This window comes from Trichechus manatus, unplaced genomic scaffold (assembly GCF_000243295.1).
Source record: "Trichechus manatus latirostris isolate Lorelei unplaced genomic scaffold, TriManLat1.0 scaffold00001, whole genome shotgun sequence".
In the NCBI taxonomy this organism is placed as follows: domain Eukaryota; kingdom Metazoa; phylum Chordata; class Mammalia; order Sirenia; family Trichechidae; genus Trichechus; species Trichechus manatus.
The window spans coordinates 25,315,451-25,326,747 of record NW_004443937.1 but is presented as its reverse complement, the minus strand read 5'-3'; positions in this window follow the sequence as shown (position 1 = coordinate 25,326,747).

Here is an 11,297-nt window from a genome sequence, read left to right as displayed (position 1 = left end):
GTATCAGAGTAGGACTGTGCCCCATAGGGTTTTCAGTGGTGGATTTTTCAGAAGTAGATGGCCAGGCCTTTCTTCCAAGGTACCTCTGGGTAGACTCTAACCTCCAACCTTTCAGTTAGCAGCCAAGTGAACCATTTGCTCCACCTAGGGACTTCCCAAGTGATATCAAAGGAGTGATATTAAGGTGCTGAGACAGGCTGAGACCCCTCTGGCTTCTGACTGTAACATTCTGAACAGGTATCAGCAAGCAGGGGAGAAACACGTTGCATGGTAACTATGCATCAAGAAGACCTGGTCCTCAGGGACTGTGGGCAGAGGGGAGTGGGGAGTTACTCCTGAAGGGGCACTCTGTTTCTGTTAAGGAGGATGAGAAACCTTTTGGAAATAGATAGTGGTGATGGTTGTACAACACGGTGAAAGTCAATAATGTCACTGAATTGCTGAAGAATGGTTAAAATGGCAAATTTTTTGTTATATGTATTTTACCACAATAAAATTATTTAAAAAAATAATGCAGACCCAGTCCTGGCCCTCACATGCTCCGCTCTTCGTGAACTGTGAGCAGAGGTTCGTCAGCGCTAGCAGAAACCCACTCCCTGAGTTAGCGCAGGGACCAAGAACCTGCAACGAGAGCCCGACTGAATGGTGTGTGTTTGGGTTTTTACTGTCACTTTTGAGAGACCGTGTGTGCTTTGGGTGAGGGATGGGGTCCAAGAGAGGGTTTGGGAAAATGGAACCCACGGAGTGAGTGTTGTCAGTCGTGGGAGGAGTAGGCAAAGGTGGGACCTTGGTACCAGGACCATAGGGCTGCAATGGGCATCGATGTTGACAGAAGCAGGGAGTTTTTCAAGCTGCAGAATTTACCAATATCAGATCCCTTGAGGGGGCTGACCTGCTCTGAGGAGGAGAACCCAGAGTAGGACAATTCAGCAGTGAGAACCTCGAGGCGCTGTCAAGAGTGGGCTTGAGGAAACTTGAGGAGATAAAGTTTAACCTCAAACTGAAGCTGGAGTTGGGGGTAGACTTGAGGCCAGAGAAAGAGGAAACTGAGAGAACAACTGAGATTCGGAATGGTGAGAGGAGAGAGGGTGATTAGGAAGAATGATGAACTGAGAAGAAGAACCTGAAAAAGCTCAAGAATTTGTTTGCACTTGTCTCACATCAATGCTTTGTGTCTGTGATTGACCTAATTTGGGGACCGGTCTTACATACTGGCTAAGCATTTATATCTCTAGTTCAAATGACTTTTAATGCCAAAAATGTGTTTGAGATAGCATTGGATAAAGAATGTGTATCTATTAAAATAGAAACATAAAATGAGAAAACTATTAAGAGAAAAAATAAACATAAGAAGAGCCGAGAAGAATGTAACTCTACATTAAATTTAACTTCAAGCCTACTGGCAACCAAGCAGAAAGTGAAACTCGGTGATGCTCAACTGTGTGGAGGGGGCTGGTGAGGGTGGGAACCCGGGCTGTGCAGTTCCCCAGTGATCCTCTCCTCCCCCAGAGTGTGCAGCTTCTTGGAGTGAGTGAGGGTCACTGTGTCCTGGGAAACTGACTGTTGGTGGCAGATGTAGTCCTGAGACCAGTAGTGTTTCTTCCTCCTGGTGTGTCTCTGCCTCCTGCAGCTGGACTGTTTGGAGCCACACCAGGACACCCGACCTTGAGTGAATAGGTGATGGTGGCTGTTATGGACTGAAATGTGTCCCCTCAAAATGTCTGTCAACTTGGCTAGGCCATGGTTCCTAGTATTGTGTGGTTGTCCTCCATTTTGTCATCTGATGTAATTTTCCTATGTGTTGTAAATCTTAACCTCTAGGCTTAGAGGCAGTTGTGTTATGAGGCAGGAGACAATCTACAGGATTAGGTTGTATCTTGAGTCCACCTCTTTTGAGATATAAAAGAGAGAAGCGAGTAGAGAGGAGGGACTTCATTATCTCATTACTACCAAGCAGGAAGAGCCAGGAGTGGAGCACGTCCTTTGTAACTAGGGTCCCTATGCTAAGAAGTTCCTAGACCAGGGGAAGATTGATGACAAAGACATTCCCCCAAAGCCAACAGAGACAGAAAGTCTTCCCCTGGCGCTGGCACCCTGAATTTGGACTTCTAGCCTCCTAAACTGTCAGAGAATAAATTTCTCTTTGCTAAAGCCATCCACTTGTGGTATTTCTGTTATAGCAGCACTAGATAACTAAGACAGTGACTGATGATGCTTTCTTGCTTGATGTTCATTGGTCAGTGCCAGGCAAGAGAGTGATTTGACTTTCAAACTCTGATACTTGAAAACCCCCATGAATGTACACATTGCACATTTTATGGTTAAATGGAGGGAAATAGCAGCAGGCAGGTGCCTCATATGTGCAGGCACAGAATCATGTGAAATTTGAAGTTTTCCAAAGAAAAACATTGTTTTGTAAATTCAGGATGACCCTAACTTCCTGAAATTAGCATGACTTTCACTTTCAGTATTATTTTACTTGGACTTGATTCTCAGTGTTCTGCCTACTATGCTCAGGCCCTAAGATTGCCAAAAGTTCTTCTAGAATTGGAAGGAAGGAGCAGTTTGGAGGTCTGGAGTTGAGGCAAAAGGAAAGAATCTATTTACTATTCCAATATCTGAAGCATAATGGGGCCATCCTTGTTGGTGAAACTATACCATACTCTGTGCTTTGAGTTCCCAGCTGTCCAATTGTATCAGCCTCTGCTCTGCCTCAACACCGTGAACCACTGCTTGCTTGAAATGCTCCCTTCTTTTATTTAAAACTTGTCCCTATTCACCCCAATTTCCTCCATCACCCTGTGACTTAGTTGCCCATGTGGACCCCCATCCAGTGCCCAAGACTTTAGCTGATCAGCTCAAATTCATTGGCCTTCAGCTTCACTCCAGTAATGTTCACACCCATGGCCAGATTTTCAGGTTTGTTTGCACTGAAATACCTCCGAACTCTTGCAGTAACCTTGTACACTTTACTGATTATAACCTCTACTACTTTGATCTCTCTTACTCCTTCTGTATCTGCTGTTCTCATTCATCAAGCCCTTCAGCTTCTGCCTATCAGCCCCTCCTTGACTATCTGAGATCCATTAGTCTATCACTTAGTCATTCCCTGGTCAATACCCAGACCTCCCTTAACCTCCAAAGCCCCAGCCTTAGATCAATCCGTGAATCTAATTCTCTCTTTTCTTTCTCTGATATGTGTTTCTGAGAAAAGCTGGTTTAAACCACTTAGCCATGAAGACAAAATCCATCACTAATTTATGGTCTTCAATCTTAAGTAGCTTCCAGTGCTGACCAGAAATTCTTCTGGTTTCCCTTGTAACTCTTCTGAGCTTTCTCAAAATGATCACTTTCTCCTGGTTCCCACCAACTATTCCCAAGTATTCCAAACTCCTTCCAAACCAAAAACTCATTGCCATCCAGTCGACTCTGACTCATAGGGATCCTATAGGACAGAGTAGAACTGCCCCATAGAGTTTCCAAGGAGTGCCTGGTAGATTCGAACTGTGGACCTTTTGGTTAGCAGCCGTAGCTCTTAACCACTACACCACTGTCTCTTCAAACTATGACTCCCACCACCCTTAGGAGATGACCTCACCTACTTTTCTGGGCGCATAGACACCATCAGATGGGAACTCTCAACTCCCTGGTCTCCACATTCCGATGTAACTGTGGCCATCTCCATTCTTTCCTCTTTCTGTGGACAGAGTTGCTCCTCTTATAACAAGGCTCATTTGTCCTGAACTCTGGATCTCGTGTCTAATCTCCTCAAGGAAGTGACTCCACCAGTTGTTTCCAGATTCTTATCTCGAACCTCACAATTGTCAAACAAAACAAACTGTAAGATTAGAACTCTGAAAGATTTCATTAAATATTAATTTGATTTAAAATATATTTTTATAAAGAAGTGATATTTTAACGAAAGAACAAAATCCGCTTTCCACTCTTCTCCATCTGTGTTATGTCCAGGGAGGCTCACTTTGTCAATAGTGGGTTCCCCTGCCTTCTGACTCTCAGGTTTGGACAATGAGGAGTTTTAGCCAGGTGATTGGAGAGTGAGGTCAGGGTATTTAGCCCTTGACTCCCTCCTGGTGGGGTCTAAGTGAGCTGATGCATCCCTTAATCTAAGGGCAGCATCTGTCAGACAGCTCCTTTTTCCTGGTTCCTGTGACTGCTTCCTCCCTAGAGTCTTCAGGCCTCTCAGCAGGATCGGTGTCCTGCTCTCACGAGCACCAGGTACTGCACCCTATATTTGATTTTCCTGTATCTTGTCCAAACTTTTATAAAGAATCTCCATATTAAACTTTCCTCAAGTTTCCCTACTTGAGTTTGCAATATTGTTTCTGACAAGAGTCTGAAGGATACATCTCCCAAGTGCCAGGAACTTTGCCAGGTCCTGGAGAGGAAATGATAAGCAAAGTACACCTGTTCTCTGCCCTTGTGCTGTTGACATTCAAGAGGCATAATCTCTACATTATGGTACATGCATTAAAAAAAAAAAAAAAAAATCAAACCCATTGCCATCGAGTTGATTCCAACTCAGTGACCCTAGAGGATAGAGTAGAACGGTCCCATAGGGTTTCCAAGGCTGTAATCTTTATGGAAGCAGATTGCCAATCATAATTATCCTTGTAATTGAGGAAGTCAAGTGCTAAGCTGGAAGAAACAAACAAGAGCTATGCTCTTGCCCATATAGTCAGCGAGGGCACCTGGTCTAGTCCAGGAGACATCAGGGAGGGTTTTCTGGTATACGGATCACCTGCACTGAAAGCCTGAGTAGGAATTAGCTTCTCTCCGCCTGTCTTAGTCATCTAGTGCTACTATAACCGAAATACCACAAGGGGATTGCTTTAACAAAGAGAAGTTTATTTCCTCACAGTGAAGTAGTCTAAAAGTCCAAATTCAGGGCATCAGCTCCAGGGGAAGCCATTCTCTGTCTGTTGGCCTTCCTCTCATCTGTGTTCCCCTGGACTAGGAGCTTCTCCCCGCAGGGCCCCCAGGTCCAAAGGACACGCTCTGCTCCTAGCACTGCTTTCTTGGTGGTATGAGGTCCCCCTGTTTCTCTGCTCACTTCTGTCTTTCATATCTCAAGAGATTGCCTCAGGACACAATGCAATCTTGTAGACTGAGTCCTGCCTTACTAACACAACTGCCACCCATGCTCCCTCATTAACATCATAGGGGCAGGATTTACAACATATAGGAAAATCACACAATACCAGGAATCATGGCCCAGCCAAATTGATACACGCATTTTTTTGGGGGATATAATTCAATCCATGACATCTTCCTTTCCTCCTAATGTCTTTTTTTTCCTCCCAGATTCTTAAGGGACCATTTACTTGTCTTCCAGAAATGGGGCAAGGCAAGGAAAAGCAGTAGAACTCAAGGTGGTGATATTTTATTACTTACTGACATCTGACTTTTGGTGGAAGAGGAAGTTGAAACCAAGAGTCAGACTGTTTTATATTGGATTCATGGGAATCCGGGCTCTGAGAAGCAGAGTTGCATGCAGAAGTTTCGCTGGGGAGAGTTTCCAGATACACCTGGAAGAGAGTGTGCGAGACAGGACTCGGCAGAGGGAGAAATAGATCCAGGATGTGGTTACAACTAAGGCCTCAGCTGATCCTACTAGGAGCTCTGGAGCTGGGATGGTCCTTCAGAGTTGTCCTAAATTGAGTTGTCCCAACTGGCCTTTGTAATCCCACATCAGCCAGTTGTTGGTCTCAGCCGTACCCTGTGAACGGGCATAGCCTGGGCAGGCAGTTCCCCATGGCTAAGAACAGTGTCCGGTGAGGGGTGCCCCTTTGAGCTGTCAGCAGCTCTATTACCAGCAGCTGGGGGTGGGCATGTGGCCCTGAAAAGGTCACCTAGCCGGAGCCCCATAGTGCCCACTGTATGCACCGAGGGCTCTGGGTTTTCTGTACATTTCATTTACCTTGAATGACAAGAAGTGGAAACTGGAATGTCCAAAGCTACAATGTCATAAGGTCATGGGACTGGCATGTGGGCTCGGCACACTGAAGGGAAGTCACGTGCAGAGCAAGGCCACACCGCCCACATGCTGCATGTGACCATCCATTGTTACTCATCCGCTGTCATCAGAGTCTGAAGACAGGGTCAAAAAGGAAGTGAGGTGGCCTCCCAGCCCTGCCCCTCCAGCTTCCCTTTCATTTTCTTCTCTTCCTCCTTTCCCTATCTGATTGGCCACTGTCCAGTTTTCATAGGAAGGGTTGGTCAGACAGTCACTCGTCCTATACTAACTATATTTTAAATAGATAAGAAGTCTTTTTTCTTATAAATCAAAGGTACTATGCCAATTAGTATCTTTACTTTAAAAAAAGATTTCCTTTAACAAAATTAAATTATGACACTTTCTAATCAAGCAGGAAGGAGTTCGGCCCTGGTCTTCGATCTGGTTGATCTCCTGGGCCCAGCTCCCAGCCTCTGCCCATGTGGGCCCCAGAAGTTGGGGGCTCTGCCAAGGCTCCAATTCTGCTTCCTCCCTGCCCAGCTCTCCCCCAGGGGTAGTTCCTAAAGCTCCTCAGAGGCCCCTCAGCCTCTCCTTTTCCAGGCCTTGCAGCCTCCAAGGAAGTGGATTTGAGCTGGTTCCTGTCTCTGCACCAGAGCTTTTGGTCCCCTTCCTCGTCCCAAAGGATTCAGTCACCCTGTCGCGAAAGGGTCCTTGACTCTCCACACCTCCCCCACCCCCCAAAAAAAAATCCCAAACCCACTGCCATCAAGTCAATTCCAGCTCATAGTGACCACGTAGGGTTTCCAAGGCTGTAAATCTTTATGGAAGCAGATTGCCACATCTTTCTCCCATGGAGCCCCCGCTGGTTTCAAACCACCAACCTTTCAGTTAGCAGTTGATCGCTTTACCCAACTGCACCACCAAGGCTCCTTCTGTCCCCCAGTGAACTACAAAGGCAGGTCCTGGCCCCTCTGGCAGGCCCAGAACATGGGGACAAAAGCTGTGCTTTCCTAGGGGTAAGGATGCAATACTACTTTGGAGTCCTTTGTCATGGTGGGTTTCAGGAAGAGGCAGGAGGATTAAGTTATCTTGTTATCTGATTACCTCCTACAGTCCGAGGGTGTTGTTTTCACCGTTACCTTGCTTGGCATCTCTGCAGCACTTCACACTGTGACACTTCCTCTTCCCTGAGAGAGGGCTGTCTTCTCTTGGCTTCTACAATGCCTGCCTTCTTGGCACATCTTCTTGGTCTTCTTTGGGTCTCCATTTCCTACCTGTGTTCCCCAAGTTTCCGTCTTGAGCAATCTCATCCACCCCTGCAATCACTGCCCTCTGATTGCCCATGACCCCCAGATGCAGAGCTCCATCCTTTGTTCTGCTGAGTTCAAGGCCAGTGCACCCAGTTCTTCCCTGACACTGCCACTTGGATGTCCTCAGGATCTTTAAGTCAACCTGTCTTGAAAACAGAACCTGTCATTGCACACCCTGAAACTAGTGTTCTCCATTTCACTGGCTGGGGGCCCAGCCTTGACCCTCCCTGACTCCCTTCCGAAATCCAAGTCCTGATGGTTCATCCTTCCTCGTAGCTTTCCATCCATTCACTTCTCCCCACTCAGAGTTCTTGTACCTTGGCAGGGGCTCCATTATGTTTCAGAAGGAGCACTGTCTGACCTCTGTTGAGGGTCTCTGCCTGCATTCTTACCTTTCTCCACATGGCCAGGGCCAATCAGGTTAGTCTAAAATATGCAGTTTCTTCTAGCTTAAAACCTTTCTCCAAGCCATTAGCCCCACATGCCTTAGCACGGTGTGCAAGGCCTGTCCTCACATGTCTTCCACTTCCCAGATTCCAGTCCCATTTCTTCCCATGCCCAGCTCACATTCTGTGCATGTAAACCACTTGCTGTTCTCTGAAGTTGCCTTCTTCCCATGCCTCCATGTTTTCTCACACACTATTTCCCCTGCCTGAAGTGCCTCCGTCTACTCTTTTTCTTGTAATTTCTACTTGCGTAAGAGATCTTCTTCCCCCCACCCTCCCATACACACATACAAACTGGATTGCTGAGAAAGATACCAGATACTTAGAATGGCTATGACCTAAGGACAGCTTGCCAGTTGGGGGACAGGGACACATGCTCACCTGGTCTACTCATGCTCACCTGAGGGAGTGGCATTCTGGTCTCTGGTAAGGCTCACTGTGGGTATGTCACACGTTAACAGGTGTGGGAAGGCAGCGGAAGTGACGGAACGACATAAATGAGTGAGCAAGGATGGAGAGCATGCCAGTGGACAGTCTAACTCTTCTATGGCCATGTGTTATGGATTGAATTGTGTCCTCCCAAAATGTTGTCAATTTGGCTAGGCCGTGGTTCCCATTATGTGTCATTGTCCACCATTTTGTCATCTGATGTGATTTTCCTATGTGTTGTAAATCCTGCCTCTATGATGTTAATGAGGCAGGATTAGAGGTAGTTATGTAAATGAGGCAGGACTCAATTTACAAGATTAGGTTGTGTCTTAAGCCAAGCTCTTTTGAGATATAAAAGAGAGAAGCAAGCAGAGAGACATGGGGACCTCATACCACCAAGAAAGCAGTGCTGGGAACAGAGTGGGTCCTTTGGACCTGGGGTTCCTGTGCGAAGAAGTTCCAAGACCAGGGGAAGATTGATGACAAAGACCTTCCCCCAGAGTCAACAGACAGAGAGAGCCTTCCGCTGGAGTCACACCCCAAATTCTGACTTCTAGCCTCCTAGACTAGAGAGAGTAAATTTCTAGTCTCCTAGACTGTGAGAGAATAAATATGTCTTTGTGAAAACCATCCACTTGTGGTATTTCTGTTATAGGAGCACTAGATAACTAACACCATGCAAAGAATCCAGAATGTTCCATGATCCGGAGTAAGCTGCAGAAGTCTTCCAGGGGCCTGACCAGCCCAGCAAGTGCCCCAGAGTCCTCCTTGATGAGTCTAAAGCAAGGCAAAAGCACAAAAGCAGGGTTTCTCAACCATGACACTGTTGACATTTTGCATTGGGTAAGTTTCATCGTGGAGGTTGTTCTGTGCATGGTAGGATATTGAGCAGTAGCCCTGGCCTCCACCCACTAGATGCCAGTACCCTTCCCCTTCTTCAGTTGTGACAACTAGAAATGTCTCCAGACATTGCCTGATGTCCCCAGGGGTGGGGGTGGGGGTGGAGTGACCCCTAGTTGAGAATGGCTGCCCTAGAGGAATCAACCCTGGGGTAAGGGGAATGAGAAAATTTGGTGCAGGAGCACTGAAGAGAAAATGAGTCCTGTGCATCTTGACTTTAGTTGAAAATCACGAGATTGGAGTGAACATGTTAGGGAGGATGAACTTGAACTTGAACTAGAACAAATGCAGGTCAGAATGAGGAAAAGTGTGTTTGGTTATAAACAGTGTCACTTGTGCTCCTGAGTGTGTGGGCTGATATACCGTAAGACATCAGAGGTTCATCCTTGGTTCTCAGGCGGTAGCTGAGCCATTGTCCCTGTTGGGAGCCAGTTCTGATGCCCCAGCACAGGGTTAGGAGCCCTCCTGTGTGCGTGGATCATGTGTCACTCTCTACTGTAACTGTCTATCTGTTGAGCTCCTACCTCTAGACTCTTACCTCACTCCCTGAATATAGGAACTGGTGTCTGTTATATCCTAGCACCCTGCATACTAGCTTCTCAATAAATGTTTATTGAATGAATCATTGTAAATGCAAATTCTCTGCATTAGTGACACTTTCCACTGTGCTCTGCTATTTACTCCTCTGTGAGTGAAGGACTGGATAGGAGGTTTTGACAGAGGAGGAAGACCCTGGGGGGGGGGGTGAGGTAGCACTTTTGTCCAAAAGTGATATTCTTTTGCATGTAATATAGGTTTTGTATGAAAGCAGTTTCTAAAAGAACAGGTAAATACTTGGTAGTAGAAATGACTGGTAAACAAGCGCCTGTGTCTGTATACGAACAGTTGCCTGCTCTACCAGAAAAAGCTAATGAGAGAGGAACAGCTCAAAAGTGTGGAGTGGAGAAATACTTGTTTCTGAGTGTGGGGAAAAGTCGGGCCTTTTGAGTCTGTATTAGCTAAGGTGCTCTAGGTACAGGCAGCAGAGACAAACTCAGGCTCACCTAGCCGTGAAGGGAGTGCTCGGAGATTGTTGAGGTTGGTTACAGGATGGAAGGAATTGCTGAGCACCTGGCCTTGGGAAAGGTGTGATCCAGGGCAGGTCTATGTTGGAATATCTCCCCTCCAGGTGGTCATGGGACCTCTCTCCAGGGCACTGCCAGCAACAGTCAGGCTATCATTTCTGGGAGTGAAAACCTGATTGGTAGCACCCATTAGAATTCATGGTAGGTAGGTCAACCTCTCTAATTTGTGTCCACTGCAGTGGCCCTTGAAAAGAAATCCTTCCTTCTTTGCTCCCTCCCTTCCTTCCTTCCTCCTTCTCTCCTTCCTCCTTCCTTCCCTGTTTCCCTCCTTTCTTCCTTCTTTTCATTCTCCTTCCCCCTCTCTTTCTTTTTCCTTTTCTCTCTCTCCCTCTCTCTTTGTTTCTGACTTCTTATTATTGTTGTGTTGTTGCTGGTTGCCATCAAGTTGATTCTGACTCAGGGTGACCCCTTGTGCACATAGTAGAACTGATCCATAGGGTTTTCAAGGCTGAAAACGTTCAGGTATTGCATGGGTAGAGAATAGTATGTTAAATCTCCACGTACCCATCACCCAACTCCAGCAATAATCAACATATGGTCAACCTTGTTTCAGCTATACCTCCAACATTCTCCCCCTCACCTCACCTTTAAAGCAAATCTCAGACATCACATAATTTCATCAGTTAATATTTATGTACCCCTAAGAGGTCTTTCTTTATAAAACAGCTATGCTAAAACAGATGTTAAAAGAGGTGAGTTTCAGTTTTCTGGCAATAACTACTTCATGGAAGCCTCATCCCCAGGACCCACATGATCCTTGCTTTCTCTCCACCCCAGTGCCTCTGCCTTCACTCAGGCCTGGTTAAGGATGACTAGAGGGAGCTTGTGACTCCCCACTGCTCCATCTTGCAGTCTCTCCCCTTTGTCCTACGGTCAGAATAATTTTTCGAAAAAAGCAAAGCTGGTGTGATCATGTCACTTTCTTGCTTAGCACTGCAGTGGTTTCCTGTGGTCCGTAGGATAAAATCTACACTTGACAGCTTGACATAGAAATTGCACAGGGTAGTCATTCAGTAAATGTTAATAATTAATGAGTGAATGGGGAAGGTTGGATCATTGATAGTTAATGAACATGTTGTACTGTGTTGAAGAGACTCCCTGCTCCCTTTTATCC